General features: G+C 42.1%; 1 long non-coding RNA gene across 1 annotated transcript; it reads left to right on the top strand.

The window, feature by feature from the left end:
- The first annotated feature begins 77 nt into the window (after positions 1-77).
- Positions 78-27,090, top strand: LOC102303233. Its single transcript, XR_316018.3, has 3 exons — positions 78-116; positions 25,720-25,818; positions 26,165-27,090. It is a non-coding gene; the product is annotated as an uncharacterized LOC102303233 (long non-coding RNA).
- Positions 27,091-27,786: the final 696 nt, after the last annotated feature.

Consider the following 27,786-nt stretch of genomic DNA (forward strand, 5'->3'; position numbering starts at 1 on the left):
AACTAATCATGTGATTCAGGTGTGTTGACCCAAGGTGAGATCTAAAACCTGCAGGACAGCGGCCCTCAGGGCCTGGAGTTGCCCACCCCTGCTCTAATGGACACTTGACTTCAGAGGTGAGTAACTTCTTTCTGACATACCTTTGAGTCCTAGCCAGGCTTAAAGTCAGTGGTGTGACGGCTGTGTCAACAGGACGAGGAATAGCAAATCACTGTCTGGTTGGCCTTAACTTCCCTTTGCTAATTTAAGTGACTGGAGTGGACATTTGGCTTTGGTACATGTCCAAGACGTTTGGGTTTGGTGAGTAAGATTCTAGCACATAACCAAGCTTACTGAGCTTATAACTTGTCCACTACCCACAGCTTGAGCCTGAATTCGATGGTTGGAATGCAGACCAAAGGTCCACCAAGTCCTAACATTACTCAGCACCTGTGTCCTGATTCACATAACCTCTAACATACAGGATATAAATATGTGTGGTGAGGTTAGCTCAACTGTATCGTCTTAGCCTCCTGCAGAGGCTTGGTCTCCTTTCCCATTAAAGAGGTGGCACTCCATGTCCAAAGCCAGAAATTGGGCACCAAGGTCTCCACCTTCAAGTGCTGTCCAATACATTAAGCACCAGGCCGTTATGTTTCCTTATGCAGGGGCTGTCCCCACAGGAGGAAAGACCCACGTGCTTGTTCAACCTGAACCTGGTTGAACCTCATGGGTTAAGGCTCGGCCAATAGGCGGTCTCAAATGAGTCTCTCCCCCAGTGTGGGCTACCAGTTTGCCTTGGGAGAATCTACCAGGGACAAAATTCCCCACACAACAAAGGTCCACCACAATAAGTGTGTGTGTGTGTGTGTGTGTGTGTGTGTGTGTGTGTGTGTGTGTGTGTGTGTGTGTGTGTGTGTGTGTGTACAATATTGTATTTTATCAAATTAGCACCGTGCACACTATTTGAGGCCAATAGTTTTATTTTCTGAATACAAATATGAACATGTCCCAGTTTTGATTTCACAATAGTGTCATGACTGCACCAGTCTGGTAATTCAGTCACTCAGTCAGTCCATAAATTAGCCTCTCAGTGACACGTCCAGTTTGTCAGCCAGCAGGCCAGGATTTCCATCTGCCAGTCACTGATTACAAATTCAGATGCACTTTAAAAAAAGTCTGACGAAAAGTGACATAATTGTCAGGCAATAGCTGACAGACGCGTTTCAGCTTTTCGGCTCTTTTACTCTTTGTTGGTCTGTTTTACTGACTGTTTGGCTACATTTAATCTGCTCGTATGTGATTGGTCAATAGCACTTGGGACTACAAACAGGGATCAGAAAGCAGAGGGTATAGAAATATTACCCCTTGCTTACAAATGATCCATATTCATGTGTAGAGTCTGTCTATAGAGATCGTGTTTGCATATGCTGTGCTGCTGTTTGATGTCTGCAAGCTCGTGTGAGGCGTTTGCGCCACAACTCAATTAAAAATAATGGTACTGTAGCACGTTTGCACAGGCCGTTTCCCACAGTATACTCTGCACACCACTGGGCAAACAGGTCAGAACTGTTCCAATTAAGCATGTTTGTTATGTCTGATTAGACATGCTTTGATGATAATTAATCAGGGGGAATACAGCAGTGAAATGAGAACAATGTCAGTTATCTTTTATTGCTGCTTCCAATTCCACAGAGCCGCTGAAGAAAAGACAGCTTCAAATTGCAGGTCTTGACATTGTGATGCATTTTAGCTTTGTTCTCATCCCAGCGTCATCCGAGTCAAAGTTGATGTGTGCAGGATTCGCGCTCTGATTGCTCCTTAACCCCTGCTAGTGTAGGGCTGTGCTGTGCTGGCACAGTGTATGTTCAAATAAGCCCTCAAATATCAGAGCAGTACTTGGAAACATTATTCGGTTAGACAAAAGAAACCTGATGAGGTGAAAAGAGTGTTTTTAATTTTTCAAGGCTTCCTCACTGAAAGCTCCTCTTCAGCCTAGCGCACCACAGATACGTCAGCCTTCCTGATGTGAACAATGACATTATTATTATGACTCAAAAACAAGACATGTATTAAGTTCAAGTTCAGAATTTTAAAATCTGGATTCTAAGTCATCTCCTTGATTTTTGCAAACTGTTTAGAGTAGAAGGATTCCCGACATATTTTAGTGAAACTATATTACAATATGGAACGAGGGCTCTCGTTGGCTATCGCACTCTCTCACAGAGATGTGCACCTCTAACAGGTTCAACGTGGGAAAGACGAGTCATGTCAGTAGTCGAGGGTCCAGCTATGACTTATTTCAACCTCATTTAAACTGAAAGTGAGATCTGACTGTGTGTTAGACAAAACAGGCCATGGAGTCATATATTACCACCACAACATTAACTTACCCTAACAACCCCTGTGTTACGGTCCTGGGGCAGTGACCCAGTGGTTTTGGTCTTTGTGCTTTTACCTTTGATTTCATAATGGTTTGTTTGGGTTTTCTGTCCTAGTGTTTCTAGCTCCCCAGTTTCGTGGTACATCCTGAGTTCTGATTTTTGGGTTTTGTTATTTGACCTCCCAGAGTTAATTCTGTGCTCCCTCTGTTCTGTGTACCCCCTCTAGTGTAGTCAGGTCTCTGTGTAAAGCCCGCGTCTCTGAGTCTGTGTCTTCGCGTGTGTTTGGAGTTTCCTGCTTTATTGTGAAAGTCTGTGTTTATGCCAGTGTGTTCAGTTTCCCCTGCCTCCCTCCTGAGTGTAGTTTCCTCGTTCCCTTCTGTGTATTTATAGTGCGTGTTCACTCGTGTTAGTTGCTCGTCCGTCTGTGTTTCTTCCCTGCGTTCTCTCCCGGAGTCTTCCCTTCAGGTTCGTTTGGTTAGTCATCCCCAGTTTAGGTCACCTTCAGGTTTTGCTTTGCTCGCCGTGTTTCTGTTTGCACCACCTGTGTAAATAAACACTCGCTCACTTCCAAGCCAGAGCCTGCTTCAGGATCCTGTCTCAAACTCCTCACACGTCGGCCCCGCAGCCGTCACACCTTGTTGGTTACTGCTGTGGTTTCTGCAGTTATACAGAGAGTACGAGGTTATGAATGTGATATAAACACAGCCTAAGCTTTAACAATGTGTGCACTGTTGGACGACGTGTATTGTGTTAATGGTAAACTTAGCATGATGATGCTGCAGAGGAATGATCAGCCTCTGTTCACACATCATCTGTTGCTGCACTGAATCCAAGAAAAGACACTTGTTGCATAGATAGCACTCACAGACACCCCTAGAATTGTAAAGTGTTTTCTAAAGAGCGTCTCTCCTCACTGCTCTGTCACAACGTTACCTCAGAGCTCACAAGAGCATCTCAGCCTGAGCGGGCTCTGTCCACCATAACACCTGAGAGCCACTTTAAGTGGACACTTTGTACATTTATTGTAGCTCAAAGTATCACTGAAACACACCAATTTATTAGCCGATGTTTTCAATGAATGACTCAGTTTGGGATAAATGGACAGTTTGGAATCGTCACTCAAAAGGAGAAAACAGGGGGAGGGGTTACACCCCGGACAGGACAGGGTGTAAAGTGTGCGTGTTAGTCCCCATAGGGAAATAGTTCCTCTGCATTTAACCCATTCACCCAGTGAAGCAGTGGGCAGCCACCAGTGCAGCGCCCGGGGAGCAGTGTGTAGGGACGGTACCTTGCTCAGGGGTACCTCAGGGTAGCCGTTCAGTGGAGTCGAACCCCCGACCTTCTGATCATGGGGCTACCACTCTACCTACTGAGCTATCCCTGCCCTGCAGGCATCATAGGGCTAACGGTAAATGTAGTCACGCTACATCATTAACATTATTGTGTGCTTAGGAAACAAAAGGAAATTTGAAATACTGTATTTTCATAAGAAAAATGAAAAAAGTCGCATGCTAAGGCTACGTCCACACCGGCCCGGACAGATTTGAAAACGGCGTTTCCTTCCGAAAGCGCTCCGCGTCCACACTAGTGTTTTCAGTCGTTTTCACACAGTTGTGCGTCCACATTGAAACGGCCGAAAACGCTTACGTTCCAGTTCTGCGCATGCGTGAAGCGCAAGAAGATTCGGCCTGCCTCATTTCCGTCTGCCGCTTATTTACTTTCCGGCTCTTTGAAACGTTGCAGCAAAATGTGGAGGAAAAGCAGCGAGTTTTTTAAATGGACTCACAATGAGGTGGAGATGTTGCTGCGAGTAACACAAAAGTACAAAGTTGCAAAAGCGAGTGAGAATTAAAGAATTTGAAGAAAAGCTCTCTGGAGCGCGTGCAGGCTGATATTCATCTTTAATAGAGCTGTCAAACAAAACAGCTGCTGTGTAACGCCCTCCGCTGTCTTTGTTTAATTAGTCACATGACTGCATCACATGACTAACATGCGTCATTGTTTTAGAAAGTCTCCGTTTTTGCTGTCCACACTGCGACGCAAACGCACCATTTCCAAATGTGTGCGTTTTCGAGAGCGTTTTGAAAACGCCGTCTCAGCGTGGACGGGAGGCCAAACCGGAGAGAAAACGATGACACATTAGTCGAAAATGCAACAGTGTGGACGTGGCCTAAATTGACAGTGTTGGCTGGAGACAGACTGAAAGGCTGAGCGGACCTATTCAAGCCTCTAATTCAAGCTTGAAATCCCAGAGGTCACCAGGGTCGCAGGCTGGACCTGCAAATGTTCATGTTAAACACACAAATTCTTTCTTCTTTGGAAAATGGAATAGATGGAAATTTGACTGTGGAAATCTTTATAGCTGAGCTTTAGTCCCATTTAATTCTCACTTTTACAATAAAATTTGATATGATTTATATTGTATATTTCTTCTTTCTTTGAAACAAACCCACTTCTGCTCAGTTTGTTTTGGAGTCTGTAACCGTCCCTGAGTCCAGGAGGAGCTGAGCAGAGGCTCTTGTGGAGCACAGACTTCCCACGCCTCGTTTTCATCAGCCTCATGACCAACCTGAATTTAAGGACCAGCTCCAGCTGCTAGTCTCTGCCAGACGGTCTGTCTCCACAGTGTGTGTGAACTCCTGTGACCGAGGTGTGGAATACCCACTCAAATCACTCCTGTCTCTGTCAAGCTGGTCCACCTCGCCTGGAGGCTCTCCCTGGTACACTCACCTCGCTTACTCCCCAGCCTGCTCGCCCTCCGATCTCCTCTCCTGTGGAAAAACAAACCTCTCACTCAGAAAGCAACTCTCTGCGCTCCAAGTGAGCAACTATATTCACATTCACACTCACCAGCTGGACTTTCCTCACGGAGTGTCTGTGTTTGGAATAATCCCCGTCTCCTGTCTTCTACAGCAGCGGTCTCCAACCTTTTTTGCGCCACGGACCGGTTTATGCCCGACAATATTTTCACGGACCGGCCTTTAAGGTGTCGCGGATAAATACAACAAAATAAAACTAGTACTGGTACCGAAAAAAAGAAGATTTATTCATAACACACGTGAAAAGACCCAGGAAAACCGAGTATAACGATAAAAACGATAACAAAATAACGCTGAAAACCCTGAAAACCATACATTTCACACCTGAGCCTCAACTCTCGCGGCCCGGTACCAAACGACTCACGGACCGGTCCGAGGCCCGGAGAGGTTGGGGACCGCTGTTCTACAGTATCTCCTTCCATGATCGGACAGGTTTCCCAGAGCCTCCTCAGAGTCATCCCGTACTGTTGCAGTTCCTGTAAAATACTTTTAAAACTGATCATCATGAGTCCACCAGCTCTGTCTGAAACATTACAGTCATTACATTTGGTGTGAAACTAACAGCACTTCAGAAAACCAAGCAAGTGTCACTGCAGCCACTGTCTCTGCTTTCATGCTGCATTCTGTTTAATCGTTTCCCACTTGTCAACCAATCACCATTCAGGATCTTGGGAGACTGCACTGGAGCATATCTGATGTAAGTGAAAATTCCTCTCCAACAGTCATGCATGGTGGTGATAGTGCAACAGTCTGGGGCTGCGTTGCTGCTTGACAATGGTTGAAAACAGACCAGCAGGGCCACCTCGAAGACCTCAAAGGCTTTGGAGTGGCCTAGTTGAAGTCTGGACTCAAATCAGATAAACTGCCTTGGCACGACCTTAAAAAGGGTGTTTGGACTGAAAACCAAAACCAGTGTGGCTGAATTAAACCAATTTTGCAAAGAAAAGTGTCCAAAAATCCTCCACAGTGATGCAAAAGAGTCACAGCCATAAGGCAGGGAGACGTAGGAGAGGAAAAAGCAACTAAAAAAGTTCAAACCAAGCACACCATTGTTTTTCTTGTGACATTACCAATAAGTTTGATGTGTCACATGGCCCTCTTCCTATTGAAAAAACAAAAGTTGTATCCAAGATGGCCGACTTCTAAATGGCCACCATGGTCACCACCCATCTTGAGGAGTTTGCCCCCTCACATATACTAATGTGCCACAAACAGGACTTTAATATCACCAACCATTCCCATGTTATTATGGTGTATCCATATAAATGGCCCACCCTGTATATTTCACCACAAAGACAAAACACAGAAATCTAAATGTTTCCCACTTCTGCTCATCCACAGAATGAAGCGTGTTGAGTTAGAATAATTGGTGCAGGTTGTGAGCTGGGTGAATGTACTGAGAATCAGAGTAAGTGGCAGAGTTGGCGCCTCAGCGAGCACCAACAACTTCAGCTTTATCTTCTCTTGCTGATAGGAGCGAGTGGGTCCAAGTCATGCAGATTGTGTGTATTAAAGCAGCCGCTGCATAAAATTGCTGAACTGTGTGTAACGCATGCGCGCACACACAATCAAATGTAGTAGAGCAAAGACATTTATTTTCAGAATCGGCACAACAGTGGACTGTTTATCTTGGAAAAATGTTAAATCTACACTTTGAATGAATTATACCCAAAGTGTGCAGTTCTGCGAGCTCACAGCCACACTTTGAAAACTCCTCTGCTTCATAATATTTCTGTCTTGTTTGGATGCTAAAATTTAAGTGCTTATTTTGCTTTAAAAAAAAAAACAGAGGCATTGCATCTTAGTTTCTATGCTTTTTCATATGCTGGAGGAAATGCCTCTTCAAACATCTACTCTCATTGACCGTATAATGAACTCCAAAGCGAATTCTGTTTTCCAACACTGAGACTGTTTCCTGGGAAAGTAGAGCAAGCAAATTTTGTGGCTGCTATAAAAACATACAATACACAATATCTGGTAATGTCGACAGTGGCTCCGAAGAAAAGCAGCGTTTTTCCCTAGAGCCTAGTACCTGGGTGGTATGAATAGAAAAGGAAATATCGAATGAAAGATGATGAAAACATAAAACATGTAGTGTTTGGCCTCATCAGCGAGCTTCTACGACTACAGAGGTGAAACTCCCATTGCTTTCAATATATTCTCTTTCCAAACTGTGTACGTGGACCAGCAGCAATGCATACATAAGATTTGGCAGCCAGTTTAAATAAATATATATATCTATACTACCCTTTGTATGATTCAGGTTTCTTTGTACTTTTCCATTAGAGAGGAGAGGTGAAACTTTCTTTCTCTGTGATGAAACAATGAATTCATGAAGCTGAAAGACAGTCTGGAGTGATGCTGTGATGCAAAGAAAGGCGGCTGGCTTTGAGTGCATCCTCAACCTGATATAGCACTTGAGCTAAGAGAACGAGAATCTTCAATTTAAGTGACCAATTTGGATACCTGATGATTTCCTCGTCTGTTTCAGTGGTTGTTGATCGACCTCCAGTTTAGTCTAAAAAGTCCTAAATGAAGTATTTTACCAGTGGAGAACATTTCTTTCCTAACCTGGTTCTGTCCAAATTACTATAATGCGCCTTATAGTGCGGAAAATACGTATTTATTTAATATACACTGAGACAGCTTGTGGACGTTTGCCAACACCTTCTGTTTATTAAATGGCTCTGACAGCGTGACAGTGGAGGCAGCAGGGGTCACATGCTGAAACTAACAAGCACGAGTGAAGCAAAAAGCCTTTTTTCACCAGATGTTTGTTTTATTTCGTCCACTTCAGCCGACAGCCTAATGGTTCAGTTCAATTATATTTTTAAACCTCTTAGTGCGTGACTACCAATAGTGTAAGTGGCAGGGCATCTCCCGACACCATGCAGCGAAATGCTCTGCCTTCTAAAGTCCTATTCATGTTTTCCAACTATCACTCTGTCAGTGCTTTCAGAACACATTCAGGCACTCGAGCCAAGACGCCACAGCTCGCCGTGCAGCCGAACATGTCATTGTTTGTAGCAGCAGGCAGACATAACAAACGCTGACCATCGTCAACATCAACTTCTAGAGTGGCTGCAAAAAGCATGAATGCCATGAAAAAGCTAAATGTATCTTAAACTATCACTGATGACTGCAGCTCCTAAGTTATATCTGCACGACATCTTTAAATACCTCGACAAAAGGAGTTCTGCAAGACTTAAGACGTTGCTGCTACTACTAATAATAATCTTTTAATAAGCATTTTAGCTGCAGAATCACTGTTAAAGTTAACAAACTGAAAGCACTGCTTTACCTAAATCCTAATGTCCTCTGGGAGCTCATCCCTCTTTCACATGTGGTAAAGAAAGAGCGCCGCAGACGGGAGCTTCTGTACATTCAAGTCCCGTATATGGAAATCAAAGCTTAAACTAAGTCCACTGTAATCCCTCTGCCTTGATTGATAGCAGGCTTGTGGACTTATTATGCTAAAGCTCACTGTTTATACAACAACAGATGAGAATGGCTGCCTTGTCAAATAATTACCAGCAACAGTCTTGAGACGTGTGTGTGTGTGTGTGTGTGTGTGTGTGTGTGTTACACACAATGTCAACAACACCCATTATTGACAGTGTGCAGGCTCATTAAACATTTTGAGGTAGCCCTTCACTTGTCAGGTTCTATTTTCATCATTTTAATGGTGCTCTAATTTGTCCAGCGAATCCTGTGGCGTTCCCGTAAAAAGAAAGCTTAACTGATTTATGTTGTAGCTGTTTACCGTGGGGAGCGGGAAATTATTCCCTACTGGTTTTAGTCTCAAAGTACGTTTTTTTTTAAAGAGGGCTTTTAAAAAATGCAACGGGTGATATTGTATTATTAACAGGTTTGTGACTCGAGGGTCGGGGAAAGGAAAATATAAAGAAGGGCTGATACACCGTGTCTACTGCGTACGCGCACACAGCTTAAAGGCAGTCTGAGGTTCTCACCTGCAAAGTCCCCCCTGAGTTCGACAGGAAAATAGACCAGGCATCAAGCTTATGGAGCGTGACAGCAGAGTCATGATCTCACACTTATTTATAGTTCTGATTTGGATGGACTGAAGCAGCCGGAGGCAGGAGAGGAAAATCCAAACATTAAATGTAATGAATATCATATTTGATGTGTGGCAGTCAGATAACAGCAAAGACGTTAATCAGAACATAACGACGTTTTTTCTTCAGTCTGAGTGAATAAACTGTGTTGCTTGTGTTATTGTTAAGCTCTCCTCATTACTTGAATGATTTTGTTTTATCCCTGTATTGTAACCTTTGCCTGCTGCTGCAGAGGATTTACAGCAATATTGGATTTTTTCATATTAAACTCCTTGTTGCACAGTGAGAAGCACCAATTAGAATTTAGCAAACAGCTCGTTAGGTTTGTGGCTTCGAAGCCGTTCGGTAATAACTGAAGTCTCCTCATTGATTTTTCAAACTGTCCAAAAAAAGTTTCAGTAAGTTAGTGAAGCTATAAATGTTGAGCAGTGGGAGCTTCTCTGATGGCACCTGTAGATACCTCCCACCAAGCCTAGCCTCTGAAAATCAATAACCTGAACCTTGTGTCAGATTCAACAGGACAGATGACTTCACTCACTGAATGTGTGCCCAGTGCTGCAGGGTATATATTCTGCATGTGATATGTCGCTCCTAGACGCTGAAAGGTGTGCCGTTTCATAAATAATAAATATGCATCGTTCTTCTTTAGCCTTCCGAGTAATGACTGAATCGCTGAGAATAATCACTCAGGTTTGGAAAATGCCTTTTTTCCCCTCCTTCCACATTCTTCTGCCGCTGTGAGCCTCCAGGGGCCCACCGGCTCGATGAAATCACAGAGCCTTCTGCTGAGGCAGGTTGAAAGGTTTTCTCTTTGCATCAGTTTGAACACGACTCTCTAACTTCTCCTGTAGTTCATTAATAATATTTCTCGGTTGCAGCCCCCAAAGAGCACTCTAGAAGCTTCTGATGTGAACCAAACCCTTCTGCATCGGTGAGACATTAGCACAGGAAGAGAATCCAGGAGGTTTTTATACCTGTGGAACACATCTCACCTGATGCCAGATTAACCTCCTAAGACCCAAACTCTTCCACGGCATGCATTTTTAATTTCTCTTTCATATTTGGTCGTATTGGGGCCCGATGAATATTAAAAACACCTTTTTACCTTATTTTTGTTTTTAAGAAAAATAAGAGCCACATGAGGATATTTGTTTAAAATGTTGATAGAACAGTAGCAGTATAATGTCCTCGTAAGTGGATATCAGGCCCTTGTAGAGCAGAATTGAGTATTTTGGTCTAAATAACCCAAAATGTGATGTCCACGTATGTGGACGGCAGGTCCTAGGAGGTTAAAGAAACGTCCACAGAAGAGTTGAAGGAACGACCCAGTTTGAAGGGAATACAGGAGGTCGTTGCTCTGCTTTGGATTTGAGCTTGCATTATATTTTATATTTTTATATTTTCTTTTTTTGTCTTGGTTTTTCTCACACTGTGTCAGTATTTTTGAAAATACTGCATTTTGGATTCTGCAAATTAAAATGCATTTTGTAAAATTAAGTCAGTTTTGATTGGAAACAGTCCGAGTCAGTTGATCATGAAATCAAGGGTTAGGCAGCAGTGAGACAACCACAGATGCTCTGCAGTGTTGTTGTTCAAGTTTGCATTTTAAAGCCTGATTTCCCTGCGTTCCCCTTTTTCCTTTGAACACAGCAGTAGTATAACACTGTACTGGGTTGCTGCGGCACAAACGATTCATGCACTTTAAGTAAGATATCAGCCATGGCTTCTGCAGAGGTGCACGCTTTTGTTAGACCTGAAGCTCTGCCACAGAGACAAAGCAGTCAGTCGTGCCCTAAAATAAATCATCCAATTCGTTCCTGTCTCCAGCAAGAGTCCACCTCTTACTTAAGAGATAAGGCATCACGATGCCCCGTGCTCGCGATATCAGATGTCTCGGTTACCATGGTAGAAAGGGTACAGACCATTTAATGTCAGGCTGAAGTGAAGTCAGACATTTAGTCTGCCAGAGACGTCTGCGTCACAGACAGCTTCTGCTGTTTCTGTGAAAAATCAGAATAATTTGACTTATCATGTTGCTTTTGTAAAAATTCAATAAATAAGCTTCTGTATTTGACTTTCTGCTCTTTCGAGTTTTTAGTTCAAAAATGTGGCATCTCTGACATTTCTGCTTTCCCACGCTGTCAACGCTCCAGACGCTCGGTTAACCTCCCGAGTTCAATGAACCAATCAGCTGGTGGATATTGATCTTTAAATGTCATAGCTGTCTTGCATAAACCTGCACTTCTCCTATCGCCATGCAGATCTTCACCGAACTCCCAGCTGAAAGAGCGAGTCTTACGAATTTTCCTTCACCTCTTTATCTGAGCTGCGAGAGCCAGAATACCCTCTCTGCAGCTGAACGCACAGCAAACGAGCACATCACATAGATTTGAGCAATTAAATATGGTAACTGGTGTCGGAGCTCACCTCTGCACAATGATGCTATTTTACTCAGATTTACAGAAATGCACAGTCGAGCTTTATGAACTCCAATTACTTATAAAATTACAGATAAAAAGCATATTTACCTCCCTCCTAACAAAACGCACTGACCTGCAAACTTCATTGTTTCTCCTTCTTTAAAACCACATTTTACAGATCCTGTTTAGATGCTCAGACCATGCGATGGAGGTGTCGGGTGCATATAATGTACTACAGTTATTATATTTGTCCGGTAAATTCATTTTCATTATTATGAAACTGTACAAGATGACAAAAGTGCGGTTTATTTTCTCCCACTTCTTGTTTGCTAAGGGTACAGCATGTGCACCAACACCACAGAAACTAGAAATGATAGTACAAATGACCATACAGCACAATGTCCACATGCTGTTACACTATATAATCCTTCGGCCTGCTGAACCTTGTGTATTTTAGTACTAACTTATTATAGCATTCGCTCTGTTCTTGATGAGTAATTTTATTATTTCAGCCCATAGTCTGCAATTTTCTAAAGGTTACGGGCGGAGCAGAGGCATTTCTGTGCAGAATTGTGACAAAGCTGGCATCATTTTAAAGGTTAGAAAATATATAAGTAAGGCATTAACTTCTGAACCCCTTGAAATAAAAGCTTCTTCTCAGAGTGCCTTCTCTCCTACTGCAGGGAGAACTATTTATTTGAATCATAAAAGTAAAATATGGAGCGTGCATTCATAGTCTTACTAGTAGATGTGCTAAAACATAGGTTGAGCAGCACAGAGGGCTTTTACTGCTTCTGCACATATTATGGGAGATATAATGGAGTGACGGTAATGTGCAATAAATTGATAATTGATATGAGAGATGATATGTAATTTGGTGGCTGTTTAAGAGCTTATTGATTTATACTTCATGGTAACAGCTTGGTGACAAATTGCAATGGTAGAAATGACAAACTGTCTCACTTGACTACTCGTCTGTGTACAGTGCACCAGTCCTGCTAAAAGCCACGTTTTGAAGCAACTCGCTATTAATGGAACGCTGACATCTGCAAAAAGTCACGCAAGTACCATTTAAAGGAGGGCTGGGAACGGCGATGCTGTGTGATTAGTCACGAATAAAAGCCTGAAGTTTAATTAAAGTCATCAGGCAATTAGGAGCCAGCACGATAGTGCTTTACAATGCATTTCTGTCTTGTCCATTACCCCGTCTTAATCAAAGAAATCCCCTCACTGATGTTATGAGCTATAAATGTTACCAGAGTATATGGGTCAGCCACACAGAGACTAGTCGTGAAATACAGCATTTGTCAATTAATTGCCAACATGGTATTAATTATTACTATGTTTACAGCTCTTATGCATGCTCCGAGGTTAAGCATAAAGACAACAGGTTGAAAACAGCATGTGTTCTTAGTATCACAGTACAACATTTTGTTGGGCGTATCAAAAAAAATCATCTGATCTCAAAGTGCTTTAACTCTGCAGCTGTTCTCCGGTAACAATGGAAACGGCTGCACAGATTCAGGAGTTTGTCGTAGTTGCTGCTAAGTAGCACAATAACAGCAGTGTCTACATGTGTCATGCAACTGGAGCAGGAAACGTTGGACACAGACCAAACTTCCAGCTCCAGCAGTGTAACAAATGTTGCTTTTTGAATTTGAACGATGCTTTTTGAGATATCTTCTATATTTTACCGATATCCTGCTTCTGATGGTAAGCAGCTATTAATGCTATTAAGGTTGATTGATTACAGTGTGTGAAGGATGAGGAACAATAGCGAGGACACGGTGTGCTCGATGCAGACATGCTGTAATGGACTGTGAAAGCACAGAAGATGAAAAGTAACAGATGAGGAAAAATGAACTTGACCAAGTGCAGGGCCGCCATGAGACTCGGGATTCATCGCAATGATTCAATAGTGTCAATATTTATTACTGTAGCTCCATTAGCGATGACTGTGGCTCATTAACATGGGCGCAGCTGCTCCCAATGACCTTCACCATCCCTGCTGGCTCTGTTGGATTTACATCAGATTGAATAAGATGTGTTGAAAACGAGAAGATGAAAAAGAAGAAGGAGAAAAGAATCTTTGCCAGAACACATGCAATTAGTCCTGCTGCATCTGAAGAGGTCCTGACATAAAATCGCAAAACTTTCCTTGCAGAAAAAAAGAAAAAAATCAATACTTGACAGTACATCACTGAGTTAAATCATAGTATTGGATGCCTCAGCTTTTCTTTTTCTTTTACATGCCCCTTGCTGAGTTTGTTAGCCAAGCGAGTCAGTTACAGACGGGTCAAAACATAGAATTAGGTGATGGAAAAACAAGTCAAGCTATAAAATTCACTTTTTTCTGTTGGCTATAAAACTGAAAAATGAACAGTGTTTTCAATTATATATGACTAGAGGCAAATGATTGAAGTTACACATACTTGAATCAACATTTAAAGCTCTCTCATTAATATGCTGCAGTGCGTTACAGTTTCTAGGATCTACATTTCGAACCTGGAGATCGTGACAAACTGTGTCACAGAGCAAAATCCATTATGTGTGCAAATCAAATGACATATAACACATCTGCATAGTTGGAGCATATGTAGCCTAAATAAGCCTGCACAAAAATACTGAATGTAAATACTGACAGTGAACAGTGCACACAGTGTGGTGCTTGCAGAGATGGTCACTTCATCAGTTTTAGCTTTTTTTGCTGTTGCACGTAGAAAGTGTCCAGTTTAATATAGGCATGAATTGATTTCCATTTTATTGATTTCTGCCTGCTGTAACGTCCACTGTTGCCGGGTGCCTCCACAATAATGCTGAATTTATGTACAGTATTGATCACTAATTACTTAAATATAACAGATGAGATAATTTTCTCAGTAATATGGTTTAGCTTTATGTTGCAGAAGGTACTGAGACATTAACACATACCTTATACTTTATAAAGTAATGACGACGGGCCTTAGAAAATGCATTAGAAAATGGACTTTTATTATTTTATACTTGGCTAAGAATTTCAATATGTACTGTCTCTAAGCATCGTCCTAAAGCCGTGTGCCACCTGCTTGTTACCAAAGTGTCCTTACTATAGCAAGAGATTGTGTGGAGATTATGCATGTTTTCCAGAATCACCTGAAGATTAGCCCTGCAAACACGTCTGCAGGTGGAGGATTTGACACATTTCCAGTGGAATCAGCACCCCAGCCTCTCTCATTCATTAAGCTATTGTGGCCAATAACACGCACACAGATAGCTTAAGAAGTATAATTAGCAGATGAGCCTTTGTGTGGCGTTGTTGCCTCTGCCTGAAGACATGTTGGAATGCAATTTGAATTGTTCATGCCAGGAGCCCGAAGCCACGAGTCAATCAGTGTCTCGGAGCCACTTTGGCAGCAGCTTGCTCTCACATGTTAATTAGTAACGACTTTCCCTTCTGGCTGCAGTGTGAGACAGCACAGCAAAGGTGAGATACTTGAGGGAAATATACAGGAAACTTCCAAGAGCTCAGCTTGGCGTTTGATCTGCCGGGATGGCTGTTATCTATTGTTCGGTTTCATTTGGTGGCAGTAAATGGAGATGAAAGTGGTGTATGCTGACACCTGCACTGCTGACAGCATCTTAAGGAGGCTCAGTTCTGCTGGGAAACTTTGACTTCATGCTCAAGTTAAATCTTCTCCAGTTTGATGCGATGTTTGAATACGCGGTGATGTTTGTAGCAAGAACCATTAAATGCAATGTGATTTCAGATGATTGTTAGAGTGAATCGTTTGATTTTTTTTTTTTAGGTTTACTTAAAATAAATTGTAGCAATGCTGAGGCCGTTTCCCCCAAACACATAATTCAGCAGTTATTAAAAAGCAGGCGCACTGTTTCTCAGCCTGACGACTGAACGCGTCGCTGCGCTCTCTGTGTTTAATCGTACGGGTGAGCTTGTTGTCTGCCTTCCTCTGGTTTCAATGTATTCGTCCTGTTATTTATTCTGCTGTCTACTATTTATGTTTTATTCCAGCACAGTTGGTGTGGAGCACCCACAGTTTTGTTGCACATGGACAATGACAATAAATGTCTATTCTATCCTGTTCAGGCACCTCATCCTGTCTGATAATTAGTGTTTTTTTGCCTTTTTCGGAGGATGCGAAGAAATACATGATTGAAAATTCTGCTGATAAAAATATTCTGAATTTCAAAGCGCTGATTGCAGTGAGCCCCACAGAAGGCTGCATGACGCTCATTTTAATAAAGGCTCTGAGCTACACATGAACAAAATTTAAAACCGCCAGACGTGCTGACCTTTCATTGTGCAGCCATTTTTTCTCTTGTGCTCTTAAAGGGAAGAATGTGAAAGCCCTTGAGAACGATGGGAATTAGTTCTTAATTAAAGCCGGCCACACATTACACTGTCCGGTGCCCGTGGCGGTAAAATTAATTATTTGCAGGTACCGTTGAAGCTCTTGTTGATAATCTCAAACGAAGATGCTTTGATTCAAAACAGGGTCACACTGGAAAAAGAACCACCAAGCAATATCTTTGACGTGACACTGTTAAAGAAATAACCGATAATAACCATTGATTACTCTTCTCTGCTGTGTACGACTTCCTGTGTTATGCTTTCAGCTTTGGGACTCGAGGGAAAAAGTTACTTTCTGATGGATCCACTCGCTGGCCTATAAGTGCAAATCTTTTCACGTTCAAGCATTTAAACCATCTAAACCATTTAACGTAATGCCACATAATGTGGTCTGAAGTTGTAAGGAGCTCTGCTGTGTAATTAAGTTGTTAACTTGGACACAATCCACTAGTTAGAGCTGCCAAGCATATGATGAGATTTGTTTGCGTCTCTCTACAGTAGCTCTGCCGTCTAATGGTTACAGTGACTAACATCATCCCTCCTGCTGGTGCAACTACAAAGAATCTGCAGATAACTGAATAATAGGGCAAGCAGATTACTCAGGTACAAATGTAATTGTGAATGCATTATACATGCAGTGAAAAATACTGCAAGCCGTGCCATTATGAAACTAGAGTTACTTCAAACTGTGCAGGCATGTAGGATTCCAACTCTGTTATGTGTAAATTTAACCGGAGGTTGAAGAATTTCACACAGTGGCTATAATGAAAACACCAGCTGTCCACAGACTGCATAAAGTACCACATCGGTTGCACAAAGGTAGAAAGGTAAGTCAGCAGGAGTGCAGTGCAAACAATCTGAATAAGACAAAGAAAACATGACCACTGATTCTCCGTATGCACAATGGTGGTCATGGCAACCGAGCAAATGTAACTCTTTTAAAATCCCATTTTTCCAGGCAGTGATTCATAATTACTGATAATTACTGTAGTTTACAGTGTTGACCAGATTATTCTAAACAGCCATCTAGAGCCAGTCAAACATGCTTCGTTATCTTTTAATCATGAAAACACGTCTTTGTCACGTTTATGTTAAACATAGAAATCAAACTTATGTAAAGGTGGCAGTTTTATTTATCTGTTTGTTGTTTTGCAGTTTTTTTTAATAAGGTCAAAGCTACAGGTACATCTGATTAATCTTATACAGTATACAGTATTCCTACAGTATAAATACTTATTAGATGCAAGGGTGAGAAAAGTACTCGACCTCTGCTCGGGCTGGTAACAATCCAAATCATTAGCTGAACTTTTGACATTTTCATTGTGAAACTGGCAAAATTGGATAGGCTTGCCTCCAGTTGTGGACGGCAAAGATGAAATTGAGCATTTCAGCAACAATAACTCAAATTATTACGGTCGTTCACAGAGGAAAGTTTGATTATTTGACAAAGCCTTGCTGCACAGGGTCGGGCTATCACATGCAGGATGCTGGTTGGCTCTCAAATTGCTGGATTTTAGAGAAACAATTTAAAAATGAACCAACTTGTAATGGCCATGCGAAGGACTCCAAAGATGTCTGACACAGCAAAGCTTGTAGATTGCTCTCTGTGCTGGTTATCATTCAACGTCTGTCGGCCGTGGGACAAGCCAGGAACCAATCAGATAGTGGACAAGTGTGTCAACTAATCGGTGGTTTGATCTCTGGCCTCTCCATGTGTCCTTGGGCAAGACTGCAGCTATTGGTGAGCTAATGGGCCTAGAAACACATTATGAAGTGCTTTGTGAAACTCCTGGAATGATACAGTATACTTTGAGTGATGTGTATTTAATGACAGTAGTTTGCAGATATTTCTCTGGCAGCTTCAACTTGTAACCTACAGGATATTAAAATCTTAGTTTGTTGTCTTCTGTCCACCGGGCCTCTAAAATCATCCCAATCAGGAGACCCAACTTTGCCTAGTAACAGCAGTCCATGATGCACTGACTGATTTACTCCAGGTTATAGTCCAGACTAGTGTCAGATTAGTGTTTCATTAGGATAATTTGAAGAAGACTGCAGGCAGGAATATTATCTGTCTACACCTGTACAGGACTGACATTTTCCTCAATCAAAACTACAGCCCGACAATAAAAGCAGCTCCAGGTTGATATACAAAAAGATACGATTTAGATGGAATTGCCTGTCAGTGTTTATATTGTTGTATTAAATGGACTGCATTTTTATATAGCACTTTTCTGGTCTTTTCAACCACTCAAAGCACTTTAGACCACAAGCAGCATTCATCCATCCACACAGGACTATTATCTTATACATGCTGCACTTTCTCCATCACACAGCAGCGATGCAGTTTTTCTGCTTCAGTATCCTGATCAAGGACACTTTGACACAAAGACCACAGGTATCGGGAAATTTCACTCGTGATATTTGTAGGTTGGTTTTTTCTTAATTTGACAATGTTGTTCATGACAACCCAATTTAGAAATGAAAACATAATTATTACAAAATAAATATGCTTATAATGTTTGGAAAATGACTGAGAACAGCGTGTATGGAGCCGGGGGGAGGTCACGTCACTTCATGTGAAAACGTTTAAGCTGTCACCGAGTTCTAAACAAACTCCAAGCGTGAACAAATTCAACTGTGTGATAGTTTGGGAGAAAAATTAGAAAATGCAAAACAAAAAACATCGACAGAAAACAACTGAAATTCAGTACAGCGAAGTTTCCAGACTTGATAGTGGGAGAAAGCTTGGTGTTTGGAGTTTGTTCATTAATAAATGAGTTGTTCTTTAATTCTTTATTACAGGTTTATTCATTATATATTGAACTGCATGTTAATACTGAGTAACAACTTGGCCCACTTAAAAATTAAAATTTTGCTAATGCAAAATGACGATGTGACTCACCTGCTCCTCTCTGTAGAAACCACAAACCTTTCAGTTTTTCATGTGTGTATATCAGACATGTATGTTTATGTATAAATATGCATAGTCAAAGGAGCTTGCAAAGAAAAGCGTCTGGACTTCTTTAAGTTGCTTGAAGACGTTTCACCTCTCATCCGAGAAGCTTCTTCAGTTCTAAGGTCAAATGGTGGAGAGTCCCAGATATAAACCTAGTGGGAGTTTCCCCCCACAGAGGGACAAAAGGACCCCCTGATGATCCTCTAATCGCCTGAGCCAAGGTGTGAAACTGGGTGTGGGTCCCAATCAGCCAGAGTTTCGGGTGAGTTCATTGTGAAACCTGGCCCCACCTTATCATGCGAATTCCTGAGATCAGATGGCCCAGGATGTGAGTGGGCGTTAAGGCGTGGGAACATGTTCTGCCTACACCACCGGGCAGAACATGTTCCCTCTAAGCCTGAAGGAAAAAAGAAGGAACACACACATGTAAAGGAAGCACTCAAAACGTGCGCGTTAAGTGTGGGCTCAAATACCAGGCTAATGATGATGATGATAGGAGCCCGGTGAGTACACAGGTGAACTTAACCTAATTATGCACACACAGGAATTGGAAAAGGACAAAATGCACACACACCGAGGCTAACATAATAAAACAGCAAACATGAACAATCTGAAAACAGTGGGTCAAACCCTGACACGATGATTGATTGAAAAAATATCTGATAAGGTCTCTGATCACAAAGCATTTGTGAGAGCTTTTAATGAATTAATTGCTTGCTTGTCTGTGTGTAACTGTCCAGCGTGTGTGCCTAGTGCAGCGTTGTGTAGAGGGCCGGTATATTCACAAGCCACGTCTAACCTCCTTACACAACGTTGCATATATCATTCATTTATACTGCCGTTTCATATAATGTTGAACAAAAGCTGGAATTGAATGACCGGCCTTCTGGTATTCAGTTTCCAGTATACACGTACCCATTTGCTATTTTTGATAATAGGCAGTGCAAACAAGAAAAGTGCAGATTGTACTTGTATATGTAATTAGGATGACAAAAATGTACATAATCAAGAAGCAGCAACTGTTTGCCAAAACAGTAAATGATCATGAATGCAGAAGTGTTCTGGTTGCTGTGCAGTATTCATTTAAACGAGCTCCTCACAACACAAGTACAAAAAAACCTCTCATTTTCACCTACTGCTGAGAAAATGAGATTTGCCACATTGTCCAAAACAATTCCAGATGGCGTACGAAGGAACTAAGAGGCATTTTGCATCCAGAAATATATGCATCCCATTCTCCGACAGTGCCTATGTTCCAGTTTTACTTTGTAATTTGTCTGTATCACTTTCTCTCTTCATCTAAAGTATGTGCCATATGCAAGAACCAAAAAAACCCCTTAAAATATGCAAAGTACCACTGCAGCATATTTATACAGTGACACATCCGTGCAGTCTCCTACATCATGAGCCTGAGGACTGTACATATCGGTCAGTTATTTTTCAAGGTCTGAAAAATGGAAGGTAAAACAATCACAGTTTTATGGAGGACGGGAAAAGATGTTGGCGAGTATTAACTAAAAGCCGAATCGATCGCGGACTGAAAAATGGGGATAAAATCATTGAGTTGTCAGATTGCTACCTGCTATAACATATGAGGGAAGAGATGGGCATGAAATCCTCATAAACCAAAATGCAGCAGTCTATCATCGAAGTGAGATGAGAAGGAAATGTTTCATGCAAGGTCACAGCGAAGCAAATGTGACATTAAAAACAGCTCAGGACGTTAATTCATTCTAAATGTGCGATTTATATGCCACGGGAAGCTTACCTGACAATATGTGCCTTGTAAAGCTTTGTGCAAAGGTCAATCGGAAGTTTCTCTGACAATTTTAGAAACTTTTAGAAGTACTACTTGGTTACAGTGATGGCGCTCGACATTAGAAAAAGACGTTTGTTTCATTTATTTGTCAGGAATCATGCTATTTGATCAGGTACTCGAACAAAAGACCAAAAAATGAGGAAGATGAATTGCAATACACTTCCAAATGATGGCTTTATTTGTTTTTTCAAAGTGCTTATCTCCTGCTGCCAGGACGCTAAACAGGCTGGTTCTATTGTTGTTTATGCAGGCTACTTCTTTTCCACTTTGCAGGTATTTGTTGGTATTGCAGATTGATTGTGCTTTAATCAGACTGTGGACAATTTATCGAAATTCATACGTTCCCACATGTGCATAATGAGTTCGCTCGCGCTGATAATGTCTTTGTGCCCCAGCCGAGACTTGTTGATCGGTCACGGCCGATGCACCAGCTGCGTTCAAAGGCATTTAGCTGCGGTGGCAGTCAGGCGTGAGGGGATAGACCTGGGAAGTCTGTTGTGTATGAGGAAGACAATACCTGACCTTGGCCTCGTGGTGTGAGCTGCTTGGCAAAGAATGTGCTCCACTGTGAATGCAAATGAAAAGGATGAGCACAACACAGAAGGAGCTACCTGGAACACTGAGTCACTGTGCTCTCTAATTTAGCATGCAGCTCACTCTCGAGCTGTGCTCTAATATGACTACTGTTCTCTGATAAAAGGATCTCGGGCTATGAAAGGATGTGAACAAGTTTTGGTAGAGGAGTCGGGCAGTGGGGGACTTAATGATGTAAACCTTCTATTCAAAAGATTTTAATCTGCGCTCTGTGGACACCAGTGCAGACTCTCTGGTGTCCTCAGCACTATGTGGCCAGAGGGGGCCTACCACTCAGTGCATGTAAACCATTTGTCAACTGCCACATTGCATGCATCAGCGCTGATGTGAGGTCTGCATCGCTCAAGTCTCACTCCTGTGAGAGCTCAGATCCTGAACTCTTACTAGGATTCTTCAGAGCCAGTGTTTGCCGAAATCGAAAGTTTTTAAACCTGACCCAATATCAACGTAAAGATATTTGTTTTTTCTACTACTAGATGTTTAAAATGGGCTTCGGAAATGGGCTTCCTCCGAAGGGTGGCTGGCCTCTTCCTTAGGGTGAGGAGTTCGGCCATTTGGGAGGGGCTCAGCGGAGAGCCGCTGCTCCTCCACATTGAAAGGAGCCAGTTGGGGTGGTGTGGGCATCTGAAAAGGATGCCCCTCCTGGGCGCCTCTTCTTCTCTGCTTGGGCTGCTGCCCCTGCGACCCGGCCCCAGATAAGCGGAAGAAAATGGATGGATGGATACTTGTTTAAAAGTCTCTACCTACAAGGCAACATGGAGAGGGATGTTTATGGTGTGTGGGATGTGTCTGTGTGAAGCGTATGCATCTCATTTCAAACCTTATGGCAGTTTGTGAAACTTTAAAACCTCTGTTGTTCATCTTCTGTTCTTTCAAACTAGCAACTTGCTGAAACAGAATAAAAAGTCTTAAGCCAAAACGGGTTTTTAATGCTCTATTTTCTTTTCACTTATATGCATAACTGCTGTGGTTGTGCACTGGGATTTGAAAGGTGGCAAAATGCTGTTTGGAGCAAGCCGTTGGTGATGTGCTATTTTTATAGCAGGCTGTGCAGGCTTGGGTGCATGTGAGAGCTAAAGTTGAGAGCCATTATATTTCAGGCATTCATTCATTTCAAAAGTTGTTATAAAATATACAAACACATTGTGCAAAAGTCTACAGCCAACCATGATTTCTTTATATTTTGCTTCCAAGGAGTTAAAGTTTTTGAAATGGTCATAAGAGATAATTCTTCAACATTTTGAAGGTCTTTAAAGTTTTTCTTTGGATGCTGGCTCTTATTTTTTCCTCTCATTTTCACGCTAGTCCTTGTACATGGCAATTGTCTGAAGATTTCTTTTGTTTGCTTGTTGAGCTACTTAACACTGACCTGTAAATCAAGTCTGATAAAAAAGGGCACCTGAGTCAGTGTTGTGTTTACAGAAAACTTAGCAAAGAGAACCAATTTTGTCTTGTATTTTTAGGCTTTTTTACTGTCAGCCTGCTGCAAAACACATAATATGTGTAATATGTGTCATACATTTTTTACTTGAATCTGCGAGAAATGCCGAGGACAATGCAGTTTGACAGGCAGAAAATCATATTTCTGCACTAACAAGTCAGTAAGTGTGGAGGAGGTCAGGAGAAAGGTAAAACAGTGGGTGTCTACAGCCATCTGTGAAACACAATGGGGGCTCTGTCGTGGTTTGGGGCTATATTTCAGCCAGCGGTGCTGGGAATCTTGTCAAAAGTGATGAAATTATGAATGTAGAAAAGTGCTGTCAGGTTTTGATCCATCCAGAAAACGTCTGATTGGCAATGGCTTAATTTTTCAGCATGACAGTGATCTAAACACACTGCCAGTGCAGTGAAAGCACACCTGGGCAGAAACACACAATGAAAGACTATCAGTCATGGATTGAGCCTGGACCTCAACATTACTGAAGCAGTGTTAAATCATCTTGATGAAGAACAGAACAAAAGGAAGAAAGATCCAACAAAGAGTTTTGAATGTCCTTCAAGAAGCTCGCAGAACGATTCATGAAGAAAGTAAAAGAAAGTTTCCTGAGAGAGTTCAGGCTGGGTTGGAGATAAAGGAAGTCATAGCCATCAGTGACTTTCAAGCTTTTCAGAATTAAAAAATAAACAGTTTTTGACTGTTGTACACTATTTCCATGTTGATATGTTCTAATAAACTCCTTTCAAAATACAAGTAGGGCTGGAGGCAGGAAAGCTAGCTATCTAGGGAAACACACAGGACAAGGGAGCACAAAGCACTGAGGGAAGACACAACACGGACAAGAGGAGGCTCAGGTAAACACACGCCAGGTAACGAGGGGACAGGAAACAGGCAGGAAAACAGCAGGAACAAATCAGGAAAAACAAGACAAGGGAAGTGAAATTAGACACAAAGCACAAAAGAGAAAAGAGCATAAAAGTAAAACAGGAAGTAACTGCTGACAGACTCACACACGCAAACTTGACATAGAGACAAAAGACAAACACAGAGACAAGACTGAAGGAAACAAGATCCAACCACTAACAGCAGACTATAAAGCCCGAACACAAACCGTGAAGCCACAAAACTAAAAACCACGACAGGTATACGGTTCATTCTAGTTTTACTTGTATAGAGAAGCTTGAAGTGAATTGCTTGAAAGTCAATTCAATTTATTTATACAGCGCCAAATCACAACAACAGTCACCTCAAGGTGCTTTATATTGTAAGGTAGACGCTACAATAACACATACAGAGACAAACCCAACAATCATATGACCCCCTATGAGCAGCACTTTGGTGACAGTGGGAAGGAAAAACTCCCTTTTAACAGGAAGAAACCTCCCTGGAAGAAACCTCACAACCAGGCTCAGGGAGGGGCGGGGCCATCTGCTGCGACTTATTGGGATTAAACAGGAAGAGAGGATGAAGACTCGAGAGAGCCAGAGATTAATAATAACTAATGCAGAGAGGTGGATAAACACATAATGAGTGAAGAAGGTGACTAGAAGAAACACTCAAAGTCTGAAATGTATATTAAAACAAGTCTTTGTTATTAAGAAAATGAGAGAGGAGGACAATTAGAGGAATATAGTGAAGAGGAAATGAGGGCAGCTAGGAGAAGGATGACGAGTGGAAAGGCAGCAGGTCCACATAAGTTATGGAGATTTGTAGGAGAGAGAGGAGTGGACTTTTAGGCCAGACTGCTTAACACACTCTTGGACAGTCAGGATGCCTGAGGAGAAGTGTACTCGTACTGATTTTCAAGAATAGGGCTGATGTGCAGAGCTGCAGTAAATACAGAGGGATAAAGCTGATGAGCCTCACCCCGACGATACGAGAAAGAGTTATTGAAGCTACGTTAAGAAGAGAGATGATGATCGGTGAGCAGCGGTGTGGCTTCATGCTGAGAAAGAGCTCTAAAGATTTTCAGATTGTTGATGGAAGAGTATAGAGAAGGTCAGAAGGTAATGAACTGTGTCTGCGTGGAGGATGGACCAGAATGGACAAGATTAGAAATGAGCACATCAGAGAGACGGCTCAGGTCGAGCAGCTTGGAGACAAAGTTAGAGAGGTGAGGCTGAGCTGGTTTGGACATGTGCGGAGGACGGGTGGAGAAAATATTGCAAAAAGGATGTTGAATATGAAGCTGCTCGGCAGGGGGAAGATTCGTGGCTGTAGTGAAGGAGGACGTGCAGAAGCTTCATGAAGAGAGGAACGGGGTGAGATGGAGGCTCTAAAGAGCGAAACCCAGAGACAAAGAAGAAGACAGACCTTTGTCATTAAAACAGAAACAACACAGACAATGACCTTCTTGAAAAAGGTTTAGTCTGATGTGTTCTTTGCTTGTAGCTCAGGGAATCTGCGGTGTGAACTCAATACTGCCACGATGTGTCACTTTCCCGTGCAGGAGGGAGCACGGTGCACCAAACAACTTGTGTACCAAATGTGGGGCCAACCAGCCCGGGGGGAGATAGCACTGCCCTCACAGAACTACTCCCAGTTTTAGCTTATTCATCAGAATAACAGTCACAATGTATGCTGCAGTCTTACTGTGCTTGCTCACTACCTTAATTTTACAGCCACGGGCACACTGAGACATCCTGTTGTCTTTTAAAAGAATGTGATTAGAATAAACATCACACAATTCCTCATAGTTTTAAATGGTCATCAGGAATGCAATGTAGCGCACAACTGCTACTGGCCAATTTAAATTTGAATGCATTTATGACTCACTGTGTCAACATGGGAAGCAGAAAGTAACGGCAGTGGTGAGAAAGTAAAAGCTTATTAGAAATTATCTTAGTTCTACCTTCATATTTACATATTTCGTCACATTTACAGTGTCTGATATGTGATGCTGACTGCAGGACGATACGTCTACACATGGATGTGGAAACAAAAGAAGATCCCAGTGTGTTAATGATCATCGGTGGAAAGCAGGTTCACTTCAGTTTGGTGCTGTAGTATTACAATATCAGCTCTTCACTGGAAAGATAATTCTTAATAATAATATATTTTAAACCATATCTGTCTTTGTTAGACAATAAAGACCTGAATTCATCTCACTTTTTTTGTGCCACTGCTACATGAATCTCTCATGTCATTTCTATTTCTTATTACTCTGTGCGTGTGCTGCTGAAGTTAGCAGAGGCACTTTCACATCTTACACATACAGCAGAGAAGCGACTGACTGCCAGGACATTTAAATGACAAAGTGACAAAAATAACATGAGGAATAATTACATGATGCTCTAAACGACTGTATCTCTGTTGCTTTTTCTTCAAGTGATCCTGAATCTGTGGACTCAAGATCAGTGCCAAGAAGACCAAAGTCCTCAGTACTGATGAGCACCACCGACCGTGCATCTCGAAGGCGTGCAAATCAAACAAGTGCAGGAATTCAAATACCTCTGGTGCAAGAAAAGAAAGTGGCATCAACAGCAGAAATACACTCAAGAATCGGTCAAGCGGCTGCGGCTTTCACCTCCCTCTGATTGTGCGTCTGGAAGAAGACAAACGTCACCCTCATCACCAAAATCTGCCTGTACTGCACACTGCTGTTGCCCATTCTTCTCTATAGATCAGAGACCCGGGTCATCCTCGAGCACGACCTCAACAAGCTTCAGCTCTTCCAAATGTGCTGTTTGCGTCAGATTCTCCGAGTGTCCCCTGTCTCAGCATACGTAGTCAATGACACCGGCAGCCCTCGATTGAAGAGCTGATCCAGAAGCGACGACTGCAGTGGTTTGGCCAAGTCTGCCGCATGAGCAACCATCGCCTGCCATATCGCCTTCTACTGCAGCGTGACGCACCCAAGACTTGGATCAAGCAAATTGAAGACCATCTTAAACAACGACGTCTAACCCTCGAGCAAGCAAAGGTTAAGGCCAGAGGTCGCAAAGCCTGGAAGTGCATCGTTGAGCAAGATGGAAACCCTACGGCACCCACAGCGACGTACTGGCTTTTTGAACGACCTCCCCTGCCGACCGCCAGCTAGGGACAAAAGAAGAAAAGAAAGTGGACTCATTGTGGTATCAGTCTGCTTAATTTGTATTATATCGGGAAATATATAAAACATTGATGTAAATAATGTTGACTACTCTTGCATTTGTCATCAGTCATCATATATGTGTCAAAAACAAAGCGATCAGCAGGGAAATCAGGCATGAACAGACTGAAAAGTTACGAAATTGCAGTTAATTCTAAGACTAGTGCTGTGAAGAATAGCAATGCCCTCGTGTGCTCAGAGCAGCGGGCTTTGGATAACATGAATATAGTTCTTCTTGACTAATTCAGTGAAATCAATTGTAGCTGTCCAATCAAGAGAAGGTGAAAGCATAAGCTGCTTTTCCAAGTACTTTACATTTAATTGACTCTATTTTTGGAATCATTCCTCAGCTTTATAAATTGTTAGATAATAACACACCTGAGCAGCTACTGAAATAAATGATACTCTTTTGTGGACACTTTTATTATGCAAAAGGAAAAGGGAAGGACTGTGCTTCAGAGGTCATGCACATTAGAGTGAGACACTGTCATACCTGGATGCTTTTTCAGACTGTGGTGAAGCAAAGAACTGCTCACTTACAGACGTATAAAGTACTCCTCAGTGGAGACAAGAACACACTTTAATTCCTGGTTAAAACAAGACAACCGTCTGACTTTACATGTAGAATTTTTTTTAGGCTTCATAAAGACAATGCAGTTGCCAGAGTGAGGAATGTAAGTGAAATGACGCAAAACGGAAGCAAGACTAAATACGGCAATTAATTCAGTCTAGGGTGGCTTAGAGAAAGAGAACGCACAGGCAGTTCAGATGGTTTTCAAATTCTTAGCAAAGCTTTGTTGAAGCTATAATGGTTTGGAACCTCATTACAACACTGACCTTATTGTCAAAAGGATCTTTTT

This window comes from Haplochromis burtoni, unplaced genomic scaffold (assembly GCF_018398535.1).
Source record: "Haplochromis burtoni strain Fernald_Lab_line unplaced genomic scaffold, NCSU_Asbu1 Contig_74, whole genome shotgun sequence".
In the NCBI taxonomy this organism is placed as follows: domain Eukaryota; kingdom Metazoa; phylum Chordata; class Actinopteri; order Cichliformes; family Cichlidae; genus Haplochromis; species Haplochromis burtoni.